Source organism: Crocodylus siamensis, chromosome 5, assembly GCF_052110815.1.
Source record: "Crocodylus siamensis isolate JL-2025a chromosome 5, ASM5211081v1, whole genome shotgun sequence".
Classification (NCBI taxonomy): Eukaryota; Metazoa; Chordata; order Crocodylia; family Crocodylidae; genus Crocodylus; species Crocodylus siamensis.
The window spans coordinates 184,973,704-184,991,969 of NC_143399.1; the positions used below are offsets into that span (position 1 = coordinate 184,973,704).

The 18,266-nt window shown below is 47.6% G+C and overlaps 1 long non-coding RNA gene across 2 annotated transcripts in view; it reads left to right on the forward strand.

The window, feature by feature from the left end:
• The window catches only part of LOC149865031 (uncharacterized), a 130,657-nt gene that overhangs the window by 96,666 nt on the left and 15,725 nt on the right, over positions 1-18,266 (forward strand). Inside the window, exon 1 of one of the 2 annotated variants that reach the window (XR_016442710.1) lies at positions 16,448-16,897. The exons of the other annotated variant lie outside the window; for it this stretch is intronic. This is a non-coding gene — a long non-coding RNA (uncharacterized LOC149865031). Of the gene's footprint in view, positions 1-16,447; positions 16,898-18,266 lie in introns of those variants that run through there. 2 annotated transcript variants of the gene reach the window in all.

Genomic DNA, 18,266 nt, shown 5'->3' on the forward strand with positions numbered 1-18,266 from the left:
AACAACGTGCTCTAACCTAAAGTGCTTTAGCCTGATACGATATCCATCCAGTGTTAACGTAGTGGAATCTGACATTTTTAAAGCATTCTATGTACCACAAATGTTTGTTTGGTTATGGCTTTAGAGTGTTTTCTGTGTGCTTAACGCATGGTAAGTGTAACTTTATACAGGCCCAAGGTTTTGCACCACATTGGTGTTGCCTGACTCTCCATCTGCTTTCTACAGTTTTCAGTTACAGCAAAGTTTTTTGTTCTGAATGTTCTTGTCAATCAGGAGATTGAATGCAGTACTATAAGGGTGAGTAGGTGAGTGGGCCATGAGCCCTGGGTACTGGGTACTGTCTAATTGGGTGGGAGAGGGGGTATTGAAATGGAGCTGGGGGAGGAAATAAGGAATTTGCAGAAAATTTAAGTGAGAAGGCCATATATTCTGGGGGTACATTATCAGATATATAACCCAAAAAGGAACTCCAATTTCTAGTGGAGCATGGGGACATGGTAGCATTTCTGAACTGGAACATTTAGGTATTCAAACATTCATTTTTCCATCCACAGTATTGAAATGTATAGAAACAGACACTTCTTCTGGAAAAAAATATTTAGTTGGAGATGTTCTGTCAAAGCATTAAGCCTTGATGAAAAGTTTTCTACCCAGGAATAACCTAGAGTTTAAAAGCTCTAAAAAGAGACAAGGGCTGTAAGTCTAGAGCAGAACAACAGTTTCCTAGTTGGATATAGTTCCAGAATGGGCCATAAATCAAGCTTGTTCTTGTGGGCTCACAGCATGTTTTCAACTTCTTCTGGAAAATGTGTCATAACAAAGGTAGAGTACTTTTTACTAGCCAAGACTTCAAGAATACTGCTACCATTACCAGAATTTGCATATTTGCAAGCATGTCCCTGTTCCCTTCTGGGAGATTTTACAATACAGTCTTCTTCATTGGCTTCTCTGCTACACTTTGTGGCAGCCAGTTCATCTAAAACACTTTTACTCTTCTCATCACAAAGCAATCCATTACATGCTGTAGGTTGTTGCTGAATCAAGTTTCTAGCATATGCAGATGCACAAATGCCGTATCAGCTAGCATATGAATCATTGGCATTACTGATTTTGTGGTGTGGATTCCTGAGTTGCATGAATACACTGTGCAATAGGGCTGCGTGAAACAGCACCGTTTTGTTTCGATTTCCATTTCGATGGGACAGTGTTCCATTTCAAGTTTTGTTTTGTTTTGTTTCGAAGCACTGTTCTGTTTCATTTCATTGAAACAGATTTGCTGTTTCAACACTGTTTCAAAGTTTTGCTATAATGGGAAATCATGAAATTGCTTATACCTTTGTCATTTCATGCCTGATTCAAATGAAAATAGCAGGAAGGATAGGCCCTGATGAGGCCACAAAGCCTGTCAAGTTTCAAGGAGCTAGGTGTAGGGGTTTCTGGGAAACTGCACCTCAAAGTCTTGAAAGGAAAACTCATGTCACTTGTAAGTGTGAAGGCACAAGGGGGGTGAAAATAGCAGGCATGGTAGCCCCTTCCAAAGCCATGAAGCCTGCCAGATTTCAAGGAGATAGGTGCAGGGGTTTCTGGGAAACTGCATCTCAAGCTGCTGACATGTGTGACTTTGTGTGTTAAGGCACCCCTCCCTGGCGCTTGGGCCTCTACATGACATTGGTAGTGTGCCCCAATGAGGTCTCCTCCTCCCCGAAAGCCTCAGTGCAGTCCACCACTTTAAATGACAACAGGTAATAATAACTTGGTGAGCAGCACAGTAGCACTAGCAGCATCTCAGGCAGCCAAATTGTCACAGCCTTTCTTTCCTTTCCTGCAGGAGCTTCTTCTCTAGCAGTTGCCAGAGAACTCTCCCTGGCAGCTTCAGCTCTGGGGCTTAGATATGCCCAGGGTCCTGCTTCCTTTTGGTCAGCTGATCAGGGACAGGTGCTAGGGGTGTTGTCTAAGGACATGGCACTGGCAGACGAGGTTCTTTGAGTCAATCTGATATCCTTTAGTAGAACAACTGAATAGTTAGAGAAATATATCTTAGCAAGGTTTAGGGTTGAAAAACCCTTTGTCAGGCTGAGAAAGCACCTGCAGTTGGTGTGTGTGTTCTTCCTGGATGAAAGGAATAGTAAAGAAGTCAGAGGCTGGCATGCAATGCAGGCAAGAAATCCAGTCAGTGAAAACAGAAATGAAGGCATCAGGGGGTGAGGGATAGGCTAGGGTCGGCGGGGGGGGAGGAGGATGTAGCAGCACAGGTAAAAGTGGAGAGGTACCTGGGGAGTCAGATGTCTGGCAGGTTGTAGTGTGTCAGAATTCCACTGTCGATATCGAGTCCATGAGTTTCTGTACCTAGGAGGCTGATGAAGTATAGCTCATAGGTAAAAAGTAAATTCAAACAAGCATTGAACCTCCCTGACATCATCACCAGAAGCCAACTTCCTACAGCCCAAGATGCACCAAATGGATCCAGGCTATGCCATGACAACCTGCCAACAGTATCTCCAGTATGGAGATATCTTCCCAATACAATACGCATCTCCAGAGCACACCAAAAATCTATCAAAGATGAGAACAGTATACCACCTGTCTCCAATCTCTCAGGCCTGATCCTCAAAGGGAATAAATTTACAAACCACTTTTCACAGATGAGCCTGTGAACTTCACTTCCTCAGCCTCCTAGGTACAGAAACACATGGACTCAATATCGACAGTGGAATTCTGACACACTACAACCTGCCAGACATCTGACTCCCCAGGTACCTCTCCACTTTTACATGCCACATCACCCTTCCCCGCCTACTCCAGCCTGTCTCTCACCCCCTGACTCCTCCACTTCCATTTTCACTGACTGGATTTCTTGCCTGCATTGCATGCCAGCCTCTGGCTTCTTTACTATTCCTTTCATCCAGGAAGAACACACACACCAACTGCAGGTGCTTCCTCAACCCGACAAAGGGTTTTTCAACCTGAAAGCTGGCATCCCAGGCAGCTAAGCTGAGTTCACCTGTAGCCTCACAACTCCACTGCAACCAGCAAGCCTCAGGCCTGTCAAAGATGTGACAGGTGTGGGTTTTCACCAGCTAGGACTGCGCATGTGTATGGTGGCTGGAGGTTATGACATCTATCTACCTTTCACCAGGGGAATCTTCAGTCCTGGCATATCCTGGGGCTGCCATGCTGCTGGCAGTCCCACCAAGTCTCCCGTTACTGGCAGAATGCAGTTTTAGTGGTCATGCCCAGGACCTGGGGCCTCCTTCTTCCCCATAGCCCCAGCTCATACCTCCAAGTACCTCCTGGCATGGGAGCTCAGCAGGGAGATGTTCTTCCCCTGCTGGCTGGTGATGCTGTGAGTGCCACCTCCAGCTCTGAAAGCAGGGCATTAAATGGTTTTAAAAAAATGAAAAAAGGAAATACGTGTGGACAGAGTGAGGAGGGTGGTATTCACTCTGTCTGTGGAGCTTGAGGAACCCCAGCAGTGGGAGGTTCATCTTCAGGAACACCAGCTGTTCCACCAAACCAGGATCCAAGGAGGTGTGGCGGGGTGTCACTACATCTGCAGCAATGCTGAACACTCTCTCACTTGGAATACTGGTCAATGGACATGACAGATGCTCCTGGGCAACCATGGCCAGATCTGGCCACATCTGGGTACTGCTTGCCCACTGGCCAAGGGGTTGCACAGCAGTGGCTCCATGTCCTTGGCAAGATAGGCAGCCACCAAGGCCTGAGCACTACGTCTGTCTGATGGTGGGGTCTGGTGCCTCTGGACCTCACTGTGGAATCCATGCCCTTGGCCCACATTGGCAGCACCTGTGCTGGAGGAGGAGACTGGCTGGCGGATGGTGTGCTGGCATGGGACAGTGGATCCCCCTCTTCCATGTCCCCCCACCTCTGCCATTCTGCCTCCCTGACTCTCTTCACCAGCACCTCCATCCACTGACTCGGTCGTGTGTAGCAGCCAAAGCCTCTTTCACACTTGGGTCAAACGTGGCGGCCAGCACATGGACCGTACTGGACTTTAAGGGATCAAGCCGTTTCCTGATACCCTCCTTCAGCAGCCTCACCAGTGCCTGCATGTCTGGTGACAGCGGCCTGCCCCAGCCAGGAACACTGATCTCCTGAAACTTCTCTATTTGGTTCTGAAGTTTCCTCACTAGAGGGATCACCTAGCTAAGGAGGGCTTCGCCAGCTCTGAGCTCTCAGTGGTCTCAAGGAAGGGCTTGAAGGCCACCAAGATCTGGGAGATGGTACCCCACTCAGCTCTGTAAGAGGGCTTCTGATCCCAATCTTCTCGAGCAAGGCCATATCATGGATGGCCTTCTGTTGCTCCACCAATCTCTTGAGCATCACGTATGTGGAGTTCCACCGAGTCTCCAGATCCTGCATGATTTTTTGCTGTTGGATGTCCAGCTCTGCCTGTTTCTCCCACAGCATTTTGCCTCCCTTAATGCTCCAGTGGAAATAGCCTGTCATGTTCCTGCATTTGGAAATGAGCCCTCTTGCCCTCCAAGGTGTCCCTGACAATGAGGTAGAACTTGTGTGCCACACAGCAACAAAGTTGGCATCATGGACCACCTTGACCATATTGGCCACATTGTTGGTGACCATGAACCTGTGGGTGAGCTCACTCAGCCCAACAAGCCACCCCTGCACCATGCGGTTCATGGCCCCCATGATCTCTGTTGCCATGTGGGACTCATCCATCACCTTGGCTTGGAGAAGAACCCACTGACAACCTGACTAGTTGCACCAGTGCCCTGTGAGGGAGAGGTATGTATGATCTCCACCCCAGTTGCTCCAGATGTCTGAGGTGAAGTGTAAGGCCAGCTAAAGACCTGCCTCATGCTCAATTACTCCCTGCATGCCTCATACAGGGAGAGTACCACTGTCCTGGTGAAGGTGGTGCATGTGGGCACTTGGTATGATAGGGCCATGAGTGCCATGAGCCACCTGAGCCCTGGCCACTCAACTAAGGAGAAGGGCTGGCCATCCACAGCAAGCATCTCCCCAATGGTCTGTGTGATCTCGCTTGCCCTTGCAATGCACCCCCCTTTCTGTCTGCCTTTCCCCACTGTTCCAGGGTGGCCTGCCTCTGCTTTGAGGGGATGGGGGCTTTGGAGCGAAAGTAGGACTTTGGTGCCAGGCTGAGGAAGAGAAATGGCAAGGGGTTGGTGCCTGTGGAGATGCATCAGCATCACTGTGGTGCTCATGCGTTTTGTTCCCTTGCCCCAGCTGGTTTTGGCTTGGCTGTGCAGGCAGATAGCATATCTGCCAGCCTGGAATGATTGCAGACCACACTATCCGCTCACTTCTGGTGCATGGATGCATGTGTGGATGCTGCCTTTTCCCCCTCCTCAGCAGGCAGAGGCACAGTAACAGGAGGAGCAGACTCAGCTGAGCCACTTGCCTCCACAACCTCTACCTCAACCTTCTCTGAAGTGCCTTCTGAGGAAGGAGGTCTGGCTTTAGGGGAAATTTGAGGGGTGTGGAGCACAAACTCAGATGATTCCCTCTCCTTCCCCGTAATTTCCCTTGCTATGGCACTCAGCTCCAGCTTCAGCTCCAGGCTCAGCTCTTCCTCTGGCACTGGAAGGCTCAGAATGGGAAGTGAAATGAGGGTGGAGGAGACTGCCATGCTGGTACTGGTGCTGCTGCTGCTGCTTGTCATGATGGTAGTTGGGGGGAGGGGAGTTATGGCTGGTGCTCTTGGAGGGGATGCAGACTCCAGCACAGGCAGTGGCACTGACACTGCTTCCCTCTCCTTGCTGTCTGTACAACTAGTGGAAGCCTCATGCCTCCTTGGAGCAAAAAGGCTGTGTCTCAGTTTGGGGGAGGGACTTACAGCTCTCCCTCTACCCCCACTTCCATTCCTCCCTGAAGGCTTGCCAGCTGCCTTTCTAGCACGCTTCATGGTGTGTCTCATAGTGCCTTGTCTTTGCCTTGTTGTGCTAGAAAATCTCTTGTGTTCTTCTGTAATGTTATCTGATTTATGTAATATATGTAGGTAATTGTATATGTATGTGTACGTGTATGTATGTAATGTATATGTGTATTTACACATTTTTCATTTTATTCATTTATTTCATTTTATTCATATTTCATTTTATTTCATTTATTTCATGTGTATGAAATAAATGAAATAAAAATATATAAATGTATATATGTGTTCCTATATAAATTCTGTATTATAATATGCAGTATAATAATGTTGTACTTCCCCGCACAGTGAATAGAATGCACACTGTAAGAGAAAGCACAGTTTTGAAAAGAATCAAAATAGACTAACAAAAACAAAAAGAGGATTTTGTGGGAGGAATAAATTGAAAGGAATCAATGAATATAATAATAAAATAAAAGAGTATAGAAAGCAAAAGGTGTTGATGAATCCCACTTCCTAGGCTAGCAAGTAGGAAATGAATGGTAGCCTTTGTTGTCTGATGCTGTGGAGCCATTGAAAGATGACTCAGTAACTGACCCCAAGGCAGAAAGCAGCTCAGTTGAAATAATGCTGCTTTTTATGCTGTTTTTCCATCCCTTCCCCAGAGCACTGGGATTGGAAGGGACCTCAGGGAAGGATCACAGTCACTGGCCAGCTATACAGTTAGTATCAGAGCAGTCCTTCCTCACTCTTTCCCCACCCTCTCCTTACTTTCTGTTTCCCTGCAAGCAAACCCAGCTTCAGCTTCGAAACTTGAAACTGCCCTGGTTTCGTTTCGAAACTGTTTCAAAGCCCTTTGTTTCATTTTGTTTTCACTGTTTTGAGCTCAAAACAAGTGGAAACAACATCAAAACAAAACAGACAGCAAAATTTCACACAGCCGTACTGTACAACTCTCCGATGATGCTTGGTCTGGTCAAGGAACTCAATAAGGTGCTCAGCAGAGTAAATAACACAAAAAGGTTCCTCATAGGTAGGAGTAGGCTCATGTAAACAGGACCAACAGGACCTTCTTAGCCCTTGGGTCATCCCCTCTCTCCTCCTCAGGTATCTTACCTGACATCAGGAGTCCTCAAAACCTTGGGGGTATTCCTCAGGCTGTTGGTCTTCTCTGCATGGAACTGGGAGGACCTTGGTGCCAAGCTGGAGGTGTGCCTGCAGCAATGGCACTGGCATCTGCCCAGCCCCTCCTACCATGAGCAGGTTCTCATTGTCAATAACCTGGCAGCTGCAGTGTTGTGACACTGGTGCACCATGTTGGACCCCTCACTGAACCTGCTTGAGAAGCTCCTCATGGACTTCTTTTGGGATGGGCATCATTGGCTCCCCTGAGTCATTCTTTGTTTGCTGGTGGCCAAAAGGGCCAGGGCTTAGTTGACCTAGTGGGCAGGGTGGCTGCCTTCTGCCTGAAGGCCCTCCAAAAGCTCCTTTATTATGAGGGCCCCCTCCCCTGGCAGCAGCTAGCTCATGTGCATTTGGGCCAGGTTGGGGAGAGGGGCTCAGTTTTGACTGGGAGCTTTTCTTTATGGATCCTACCCTCCTGGACTGAGCCATCCTCCCACCCTTCCACCAAAGTGTGGCACGATCCTGGCAGGGTGCCTTCTGCCTCCTGCCCCAGGCCAGGCATCTGCAGTTGCTGCAGGAGCCCCTTGGCTATAACCTAACCCTACAGCATGGGTTTCATAGATTTCATAGACATTAGGGCTGGAAGGCACCTCGGAAGATCATTGAGTCCAGCCCCCCGCCCAAAGGCCAGGAAGTCAGCTGGGGTCATAGGATCCCAGCAAGATAAGCATCCAATTTGCTCTTGAAGGTGTTCAATGTAGGTGCTTGAGCCACCTCCGACGGCAGGCTGTTCCAGACCTTGGGGGCTTGGACAGTAAAGAAATTCTTCCTTATGTCCAGCCTGAAACGGTCTTGTAGTAGTTTATGACCGTTTGACCTCGTCATCCCTTGGGGCGCTCTGGTGAACAAACATTCCCCCAGATCCTGGAGGTCACCCCTGATAAACTTATAGGTGGCCATCAGATCACCCCTGAGCCTGCGCTTTTCCAGGCTAAAGAGCCCCATAGCTCTCAGCCTGTCATCATAAGGTCTGCTTTCCTGACCTCTGATCACGCGCGTGGCTCTTCTCTGGACTCTCTCAAGCTTCTCCACATCCTTTTTGCATTATGGAGCCCAAAACTGGACGCAGTACTCCAGCCGCGGCCTCTCCAAGGTGGCAGAGTACAAGGGGAGAATGACGTCCCAGGATTTGCTCAAGAAGCATCTATGGATGCAAGCCAGCGTTTTGCTTGCTTTAGTGGCCGCAGCATCACATTGAAGGCTCATGTTCATCTTGTGGTCAATCATGACCCTCCAGTCCCTTTCTTCTGTAGTGCTAGCCAGCGTAGCACTGCCGAGCCTATAAGGATGCTGCAGGTTTTTCCTCCCAAGGTGGAGAACCTTGCATTTTTTGGTGTTAAACACCATCAGGGTCTCGTCTGCCCATTTGCTGAGCCTGTCCAGGTCAGCCTGGATTGCCCGGCTGTCTTCTGGTGTGGATGCTTTGTCCTGAAGTTTGGTGTCATCGGCGAACTTGGCCAGTCCACGCCTGACTCCAATGTCCACATCATTAATGAAGGTGTTGAAAAATATGGGCCCAAGGACAGAGCCTTGGGGGACCCCACTGGTCACAGGACACCATGATGAATGACTTCCATCAATTAGTGCTGTGGATGTCCCGGGTGAGCCCTTTCTGCTGCTGCCTGTTGTCCTGGTTGTGGACAGTAACCTGGGTGGTGGGCCCAGCACTTTACTTGTTCTTCCCATGCCTCCTGACATTGGTACCAGGATCTGCTTTAACACGCTCCCACAGAAAGCCCTTTATCTGGGATTCGAGTCTGCCACACTCGACTCAACATGATGTGGTGGAGGCACGTAGTGGGACTGGCACTCACGCCAGCCTGCCCCACATGGTGTACACTCTATAAGCCTCATTGTTAAATAAAATAGTGACCTCCAGTGGCTGTTGCTACCTGGGATACTGGCCACTGGCACTTTCATCCACCACATGGACCCAGCTGCATCAGTGGCCTGCCCCCTTCGTCCAGGGGGAGTGGTGAAGCATCTTCACTACGCCTTCCTCAGATGCCCCTGGCTGTACCCATGCCTTCCTCAGATGCCCCCAGCAGAGAAGACTGCATTTTGCTTGAGGCACTAGAATTGGCCCTCTCAGAGGCCACATACTTGTTTTTCTTCCCATATCAGGCGGCCGATTGGCGTGTCATCTGCCTGGCCAACTTCTTACTTGTCCAGGCTAAGATGGCCACCCTCAAGAGCTGCAGGAACTGGGTCACCGGGGCCAGCTCAGATGATGCCCTGCTATTCTTCTAGTTTTTGGTCTGGGCATGCCTGTCACTGGAGTTTGAGCATGCAGTCCTCCAGTGGACAGTGACCACCTTCCAGGCACATTGAGTCATTCAGGGAGCGCTCTGCAGCATCAAGGGTGGCCGTCTGGTCCTCACAGTATTACACTGGGTACCAGCAAGGGCCCTAGTGGATTGATTTGGTACTAGGTGTTTTTGTTTTAGACTGAGGGCAGACCTTGAGGGTGAGCCTCAGGCTCTGTGTTCTGTACCTGGGCCCCTGTGTGGGCTGTCCTTCATGTATTGTTGTATTGTTACCCCCTTTTCTCCTAATAAATGTTTATAAAATTCAAAAGTCTTTCTTTCTTTTTTAGTTTATACTGAACATTCTAATGTGGGGGAGGGAGCGGGAGTCTAACATGGGCTTTTTATCAAAACCAGAGACACAATACAGTTCTACATTTCTCCATGGTAATCTGAAAAATATGTCCATACTGTATTTACTTCCTGAAAACATTTTTTTTGGTAAGAAAAACACTTTTTGTATTTTCTTAGAGATTAAAAAAAGCATAATGAAATTCCCAACCAGAACATTGACTCTGATGTGACCCTAGATGTTAGTGACTACCACTTTCTTTCCTATTTACAATGGTGAAGACATTTTTCTTTTGCATTTTACACCATTGAATTAATTCCAAACTTTTTTATATTTTAACCATTTTTATGAAAAATAAAAAACCCTGTTGAAACTTAAACCTTAGATCAACTTATGGCAGCCTGACCATAAGGTAATGTAAAATATAATATACAACCATATATAACCATAAAATCATATCTTGCTCCTATGTTGTATTTAAAAGCATCAGTGTGCTTTCAAATCACATTCATGAACCCCTTCCTAGGGAAAAAAGGAAAACCCATTCTTTTTCTTGAAATTTTATGGAAGTCTGTCTGTCAAATCAGAGCCAGCTGTGTTTTATAATTCTTCCTTCTAGTTCTTGAAGCTCCTTTCTTGTGACTTTCAGCTGGCACCAGATCAAAATAACTTTTGACATGGTCTTCAGTGTCACCTCCTCAGGGTAGAGTTTTAGGCCAACTGTACATGTTTGTAATATTACTTTTTATATATGTGGTTTTATATCTGGCTTAGCCTCTAGCTCACTATATTGCTGCATTGTTGCACAATAATCTCCTTAAAGTAATTAATTAATACCTATATAACCTTGCATAAAAACAAGCCTCACTATCACCAAAGAGCAATGTGGAAAAGTGTGTGCGTGCACGCGCGTGTGCATGCACTTTGTGGAGGAAAGAGAGGTCTACCATCCTGACTAGGCTGGGCCAAGGGGAAACTTTATTACAGCTCTCTGTTCTGTCACAACTTCCTGTGAGTCACTCAATTTCTCTGTGCCGTAATGGTAAAATGGGGATAAGAGCATTCTTCTGTCTTACAGAGAATGCATTAAAAAAGCAGTGAGACAGGCTAGATAAGGCCTGTAGATAGCCTCCCCTGCTGGGGTTTGCTGGTAGCTATTTCTCCTGATTACATGGACTTACTGTGTTGAGTCTTGTGAAACGAAGGCCAGGCTAAGCTCTGTGAAGCAGTCTGAATCCACTGAGGGACAGGCTGAAAGGGAATATCCCCAGTATTGCAAGTCCCAAGCATCCAAAACCCCCCCACTATTACAGCCTTAAAAACCAGGTTGGTATGAAATTCATGAGATTTTAAAAAAACAGATGAATTTGGGGTTCACTGTCTTTTGGGTTTGGAGCAGTTAGGATTCATATTTGTGAGCTTTTCAGTGAAACTGTTTTACTTTTCCTTTTTGTTTGCTTTTGAATGAAAACTGAGAATCTTACCCAGTTGTGTGGTGCCAGGAAAGGAGGCTTTAACAAAAGGACAAAACAGTGCAATAAAGTCACTTCCAATCTTTTCTATTTGGAACAAAACGGAAGCGGCAGGTGTACCTGGATGCTTGTTTTTAAGGGGCTTAGCTCCTGTCCTGGAATCTAGAGTCTTGGGTTACTTTAGATCACGGGTTCTCAATCCCCAGGCTGTGGCCAGGTGCCGTGGCAGGTCGGCTGCCAGTTCACATCATAGTCAGCTGCCAGACTGGAAGTGGCTGCGAACTGGCAAACCGCAGTGCCCCCCCCCCCCGAGCCAGGTGGAGAAGCTGCAGCTCCTTGTGCAGGGCCTGTGGAGGGGGTATCCTTACCTGTCTTCTGGCTGGAAATTCCAGCTGCCGTCAGCTATGACTGCTGGGCCACGGTTTGCTAGGCCATGGCATAAAAACTTTGGGAACCCCTGCTCTAGAATCTTTCCTGGTAGCACCGCATTGGTGTGGGGCTGTGCGTGGTTGTGCTGCCTATTTTTGTAGGCATTACTGCTATGATAGAAGCTACAGTTACGCCAGCAGAAGGATGGTTTTTGTCAGGGTATTTTTTATTTTGCTTAAGGAGGTATGGTATGGGATGAACTAGCAAAAACTGATTTGGTTAGTTTAAGCCAGAGGCATAACTATTTGGTACCCTGGGCTGTGATTGGGAGGGGGCTTTGTTACAAAGCATATGTCAAATGACAGAGAGAAGGATGAGAGGGAGGGGGCCAGGGGAGACTTATCTGGCTCTGGAGAGTCAAAGAGCATGACTTGCCACACCCTGGTTGTTGCTGCTGTGGCATGGGCTTGGGTTCAGCCTGCTGCCTGCCATTCTGGCAACCCCACTGTATCAGTACCTGAGATTAGTATCTCATTCACCCGCACCTCCTTAGTTATGCTACTGGCTTAAGCTGTGTTTCCACTCATAGGATTTGTCATTTAAACTATGGCAGCAATGCTTTTCTGCTATAGGCCCAGCCTCAAGTTTTTGAGGAATATGGCATATCCCCTGGACTTTTTCCAGAATCTTAGGAGTTCTTGATTGTCTTTGCAGTCATGGGATTCAAGGCCATTGGAGCTCTGTGGCTATATCTACACAGTAACTAAAAGTATAGTTGTGGCTAGGCTAACTAGCACTACTGCCTCCCGGAGCTAATTAGCCTACCTGTGGCACCATGCAGATGCAGCTCACTGAGGCTGGTTTGGGGAATGAAGCATCTCAGCACAGCACAAAGCAAGTTTACCATGTAACATGGTCTGTGTGCTCCTCTGACTGTTTTGAGGAGCACACCTATCTGTTTCTTTGTAAAGCAGGAACAGCTTGTCCTTTGTCTGCCAGTTTGGGAGGATCAGTTAACCCAGGGTTGTTCAACTGGCAGTCTGCGGGGTGCTTGCAGCCCACAAAGATTTAATACATAGCCCATGGCCTCCCACCCGGCCACTGCTCCTCCCATTTCTCTTGCTGCTGCAGCATCTGGGGTCTCCAGGCTCCCCTGCCACCTCTGGCTCCTGCTTCTTGTCCCCTGTTCCTGGTACCGGGTGGGACTTGTGGGAGAGTGCCCACAGCATGTGGCATGTGGCCCCTGCCACCTAGGAGTAGGAGGCCCCTGAATTAACCCTATTAATTAACCCAATATTAAGTGCTATATATTGTAATTCTGGCATCAAAGATCAGGGCTTGCACCTTGGGGTGTGCTCCCTCAGAATCTCTCCCCGCTTCTACTTGGGATCTTGAGTGCAGGCTGGCAGTGGGTCATGGCAGTTCTTTGCCTGCACCTTTCAGGTGTTGCAAGCTTCCCAGCTTGCTCAGTGTTACTCAGTCCAACATGAACCAGAAGAATCCTTAAGTTCGTGACTCATGTCCCTTTCAAATAAGCATAGTGTTCCTGTGTTTCAGAACAGCTGCCTTGCTCTATCAATCCCAAGCTGAAACTCTTGGAGCAGGAAACACAGATGGGAATTAGATTGCATGGTCTCTTTGAAAACTGTGCTACTGAAGTCCAAGGAACTACTTCTGGATAAATATATGGAGGAAAATGGTTAAATAAATGCACCATATTCAGTGTGTACATTGCTTTCAAGTCAATACACATCTGAAAAGAGAGAAAATTCAGAGCCTTTGAATGTTCATGTTAGATTGTGTACGTTGAGGAGATGGTCTGTAATTTGTGCAGCTGATTTCACTTATGCTAGGCTGAAATTCACGTGTGTGTACAAGACCTACGTAGGAGCTCTTCACTGCTTAACTCTAGTTGGAGTTCAATATAGGTGCCAGTGGCCTCTATACAGGGTTAATTTCATTCTTGTTGCATTGTCTGCAAACAGTTTGTAACTTTCTGAAGCAGAAGGCAGGGCAGGGTGGCTTCTTAGTAACTAAGAAGGCATGAGCTATTGTAGGCAACAGCTTACTTCGTCTGATGCTATAACTTTTTGTTGTGAACGCTTGAATTTTCAGAGAGTGTCTGTGTCCCCAGGACACTGTTTCTGCTGTCTGTGATTAATTGCGTTTTCTACAATATCAGTGCAAAGTGATCATCAAGGGACGCAAAGCGTGTCCCAACACAGCAGGGGGCAGGAGCTGAGCACACCCACCAACCTAAGTCTGCAGACATGCTTCAAACAGAAATGTGTCAGTGCACTGACATTGTCATAAAAGCCCCTTGACCCAAAGATTCCTGCTGTAATTGGGGCCACCTGATGGGTAGCACAGGGGTGGCCAACCTGTGGCATATGTACATGGGCAGCCTCTGTGTGTGGTACATGGCAGATCAGGGAGGGGGTAGGTAGCACAATGGGAGCATAATTTAGAGCAGGGGAATGGGCCTGGAGTAATACTTGGGGAGGGTGCAGGGCTAATTGTGGCATCAGAAAGCTTGGACCTTACTGGGGTAGCATCACAAGTCAGATCCTTGATTGCAATTTCACACCTGGTGTCCCATAAGTAGGAGAGCCCCTTAGTCCGTTGTATAGGTTTCATAGATATTAGGGACTGGGAGGGACATCAAGAGATCATCAGGTCCAGTCCCCCCACCATAGATGGGAAATCAGCTGGGATCAAGTGACCCCAGCAGGAAATACATCCAGCTGTTCTTTGAAGGAATCCAGAGTAGGTGTTTGCATCACCTCTAGAGGGAGTTTGTTCCAGGCCTTGGAGACATGCACTGTAAAGAACTTTTCTTTTATATCCAGTCTAAATTGGCCTTCCTGGAGTGTATGGCCATCAGACAAGAATTCTTTTCTATACACTAAGTCCTCAGTAGGCAAATTTGGCAGAAGATATTTATTGGGGTCCTTGGGAAGTAAAGAAGCAACTGGAGCCATAAGTCAGTTTACACTGAAGTGGATACTTCAGCCATAATGTTTCAGGCTCTCCAGGGAGCAATAGCTGGACTGTGGGATTTGCACAGTGGTAAATCCACTAGCGTGTTCCAGGTTTGCCTCCTTTTCTAGTGCCCAATGCATGGGGTGATTGAGGAAGACTGGGGGAAGGGCTGTCCCAGGGTGGAGGGGGCAAATAGGGGTGACCGCCCCAGGCCCCGCACTTTGGGGGCCCTGCAGAGCTGGGCGGAGCAGCCGTGGAGAATCTGTGCTGCTGCCGGCTTCACATCCAGCTGCTCGGCACACCCCACCCCCTGCCCCTGAATCCGCTGCTCCTGGCCGCTTGGCATCCCCCGCCCCTGCTGTCAAATTTGCTGCCAGCTTCTTTGCGTCCAGGGGTGGGGCCCTGCACAGGCTGATTTGACCCAGGCCCTGCATCTCTTACTGGGGGAGCTTGACTTCATGATGGCCTGGGGGTAAAGAATTACTGGTATACTGCATGGAAGTTATTACAAGAGTTAGTGCTTCCTCTGTCCTGTTCCGCCTTTGAGCAGTAATATTGCTGTTTTTGATGATATCTAATCTCCTGTTCCAGGCTGGTTTTCCCTAGAGCAGACATGTTGCAGTGTTTTATGAGCCTAGCACAAGCAGGGCTGGAGAGGAGGAGTCCAAGTGTCTCTATGTGATTTGCAGCATATGGGATAGAAGTTGGTTTATAGCTACTTGTAATTATAGTTTTCAGCTGCAGTGTGTGTACCTTATCTTCAGTCGTCCTCAGGACAGATTCACGTCCAGTCATGTCAAGCCATGCCTTTAGAATTGTGGGTTGATTACATGATCCTAGTTAACTCACACTTTCCATATCTTGAAGCTGGTAACATAACCTTTGCACATTAAGGGATGTTGAAAAAACATCAATTTTTGCTGGGTTAATTTTCACAGTTGCCTATTTTATCTTGCCTGTTCATTTTCCTTAATGATGCTCAGCATGTTGCTTAGTGTGTACAGATTGTTCCTCTTGCAGCATGCCGAGGTGCAGTGACTTCATGTAAGCAGAGTTTGGGAAACATTATTTTGGTAATAATCATTCTACTGCCTGAATATACAAGGTAGCAAAGGGAACGTTAAAGTTTCACTGGAACTTGAAACTGGCAAGGAGAAAACATGACTGGGTTTCTAAAGAAAACCTATTATTACTCCTGATTACATCAGGCTAAAAAGAAACCCTGTATATGATTTTCAGAATGCTGTCATCTATTCCCGCCCTGCATTACAAGACTTTCTGTCTCTCTCTTTGATGTGAATACATTTGTAACTTGGCTCCTGATGCCCATCAAACCTCCTTATAATCATGTTCATTCTAATAATACCATTGATAACACTAAAAATGGCTGGTTCCCTAGGATACAATATCGTAAAAGTTTAATGAAGCGTCTTCCCTACTATGTGTCACAAAGAAAACTTGTCAGTGAGAAGTTGGGTAGAGAGGAAATGTTTTGGGCACCAGAGCTTTCTTCCAGAGGCAAAAAAGATAGGCAGGGGTGGAAGGAAATCAGGGGAAACAGCCATCTCAGCAGTGTTAATGATGCACACACAGAAAATGTGTAAGTGCTGATGGGGAGGGAGGGACACAACTCCACCCTGCTGTCAGTGCAGAAAATTTGAAGGGGGCATGTGACCCTGTGGCCTGCCCCCCTCACCCATGTGTCACCTATGGATGCACACACAAACAAGTGCTTTTGCATATGAAATACAGTAGGGAAGTTGTAGAAGAAAATGTGACGGGCTGACAGTGACCTAGCCCAGGGGTTTGAAAGGGCAAAAGATGATTGGAGGACTTGGGATTCCCTTTCCTCACCAATCAGGCCCCAGAGACTCCCCCTCCATTTCCCCTGATTGGCCCCTTGGGTCACCAGGAGGGGGGATAAAAGGGGCAGTGTGGCTGACTCAGGGGAGACCAATGAGGGACCACAAGGAAGGAGATTCAAAGAGCTGGGCCAGCGGGGCAGGAGCAGTTGCCCCAGAAGAGCCTGAAGGAGTGGCACCTGCAGGCAGCAGTTTGACCCTCAGCAGCGCGGCGTGCGGCCGCTAGGAGAGGCTCCCCGCTGGGCTCCAGGATGCCCTACGGGAGGCTGTGGCCAGCAGGAGAAGTTCCCCAGCTCCAGCAAGGATCTCAGTAGTGACCTGACAGGTTCCCAGCTCTGCTTCCAGCTCCTCCAATAAAAGGCCCGGCAACTCCATATGAGGCTGGGGCTCCAGGAAGGTCAAGACCCCTAGCAGTTTGGTATAGTATTAGCATTGGTGACTGTGTGGTAGTTTCTGTAGTAGTCCCAGCTGGGGTGACTTGGGGTGAAGGAAATATAACAAGGAGAAATTCTTCTTGCAGTGGAAAGGAGCCATTGTGCTTTCTCCCGCTCCAGGTACCTAGGCTCTATATTTCCCTTGTCATTTGACATTTTGTATTTTGCTTTTTATATTTCACCAACCAGTATTATTTGTTCTGCTGTTTGTGTTTTACATTTCGGTTAACCCTGTCATTTGTTGACTAGATGAATATATCTATGATTGTAAGTGTCTGACCTTTGTTGAATCCTGCCCCTTTGGGGCATTGTAGTGTCCCCTATCCCCCCTGGTTTATACTGGTTATGTTCCCAGTATTGTTCTCTCATTAAAAAGTATATGGTTAAGTCCCCATTGGTGGTCTGGCTCTGCTCTATAGGGGGAGGAGAGTCCCTACACCTCCCACAGTGCTTGGGTACCCGCTTTGATCCCTTCAGTTGGAGAGGGGGTACCTCTTGGAGTACCGCCCAGGTTACAAAAACAAAGGCTGCAAACTGGAGATTCAAGTTAGGCTATAATATGGAGAAAAGATTGTAAGGTAAGAACTGGAGAAAGGAAAGCCCTCTCATATATGATCTGACTCATGAATTGCATATGTAGAACACATATTATGAAGAATAAGTAGACAGACATGCTCATGCATGGAAGCTTGGAATGAACAAGAAGTGAATGTGGCACATCAGAATTCAGAAGTAAAGTGAAGCAGGCTCATAAAATTTTTGCAGAAGGGGAGGAGAATTTTGACATCAGAACTAGTGAATGTTATAGAGAATTAGCATTAAATAATCCTGCTTCCTGGAGGCAGCACTCTGGTGGTAGCACGCTGGACACTTTCCTCTCTTTCGTCCTCTAATTGTCCTAGATTTCAATGGCAGGATGCTTCACTACTGCAACGACACAGTTCCTCACTGAATATGGCAGCATATTCACTTTGGTCCAAGTTGATTTGAGGTTGCCAAGAGCCAGGGGGAGAAGAACTGAGTGGCAAATGTCACCTATCTGGAGGCAAACTGCCCAGTCCACCCATCTCAAAAAATGACCTCAGCTTACCAGAGAAGCTCAAGTAGTTTGTCAGGTTGCTCCTTGAATGCTCACATGAAGGAGGTAAACTCATTCCTCATCAAACTGAGCTATCTTGTTTTACTGCCCTGAATCCAAATGCTGAAAGTTTGGTTCAGGGGACTTGCAACAGAACCAGTTGTGCTGCATGGTTAAAGACAAGGCCAGGGAAAGCCCCATGCTCTGGTAGGCCGTCTCCACAACACAGGATGCAGGAGAAGGCTCGTGATTTTGATGCCCTAGTAGCCATCTCCAGGGGAAGGCTGGTGATTTAGTCATCTCCAGGGCATGGGCAGGAAAAAGAGGCTTAGTTTAGATCTTTCGGGTTCCAAATATATAAGGTTAGCCTGCTTCTAATTTCTCTAGACTCTTCAAGGTAAAACTCAATTG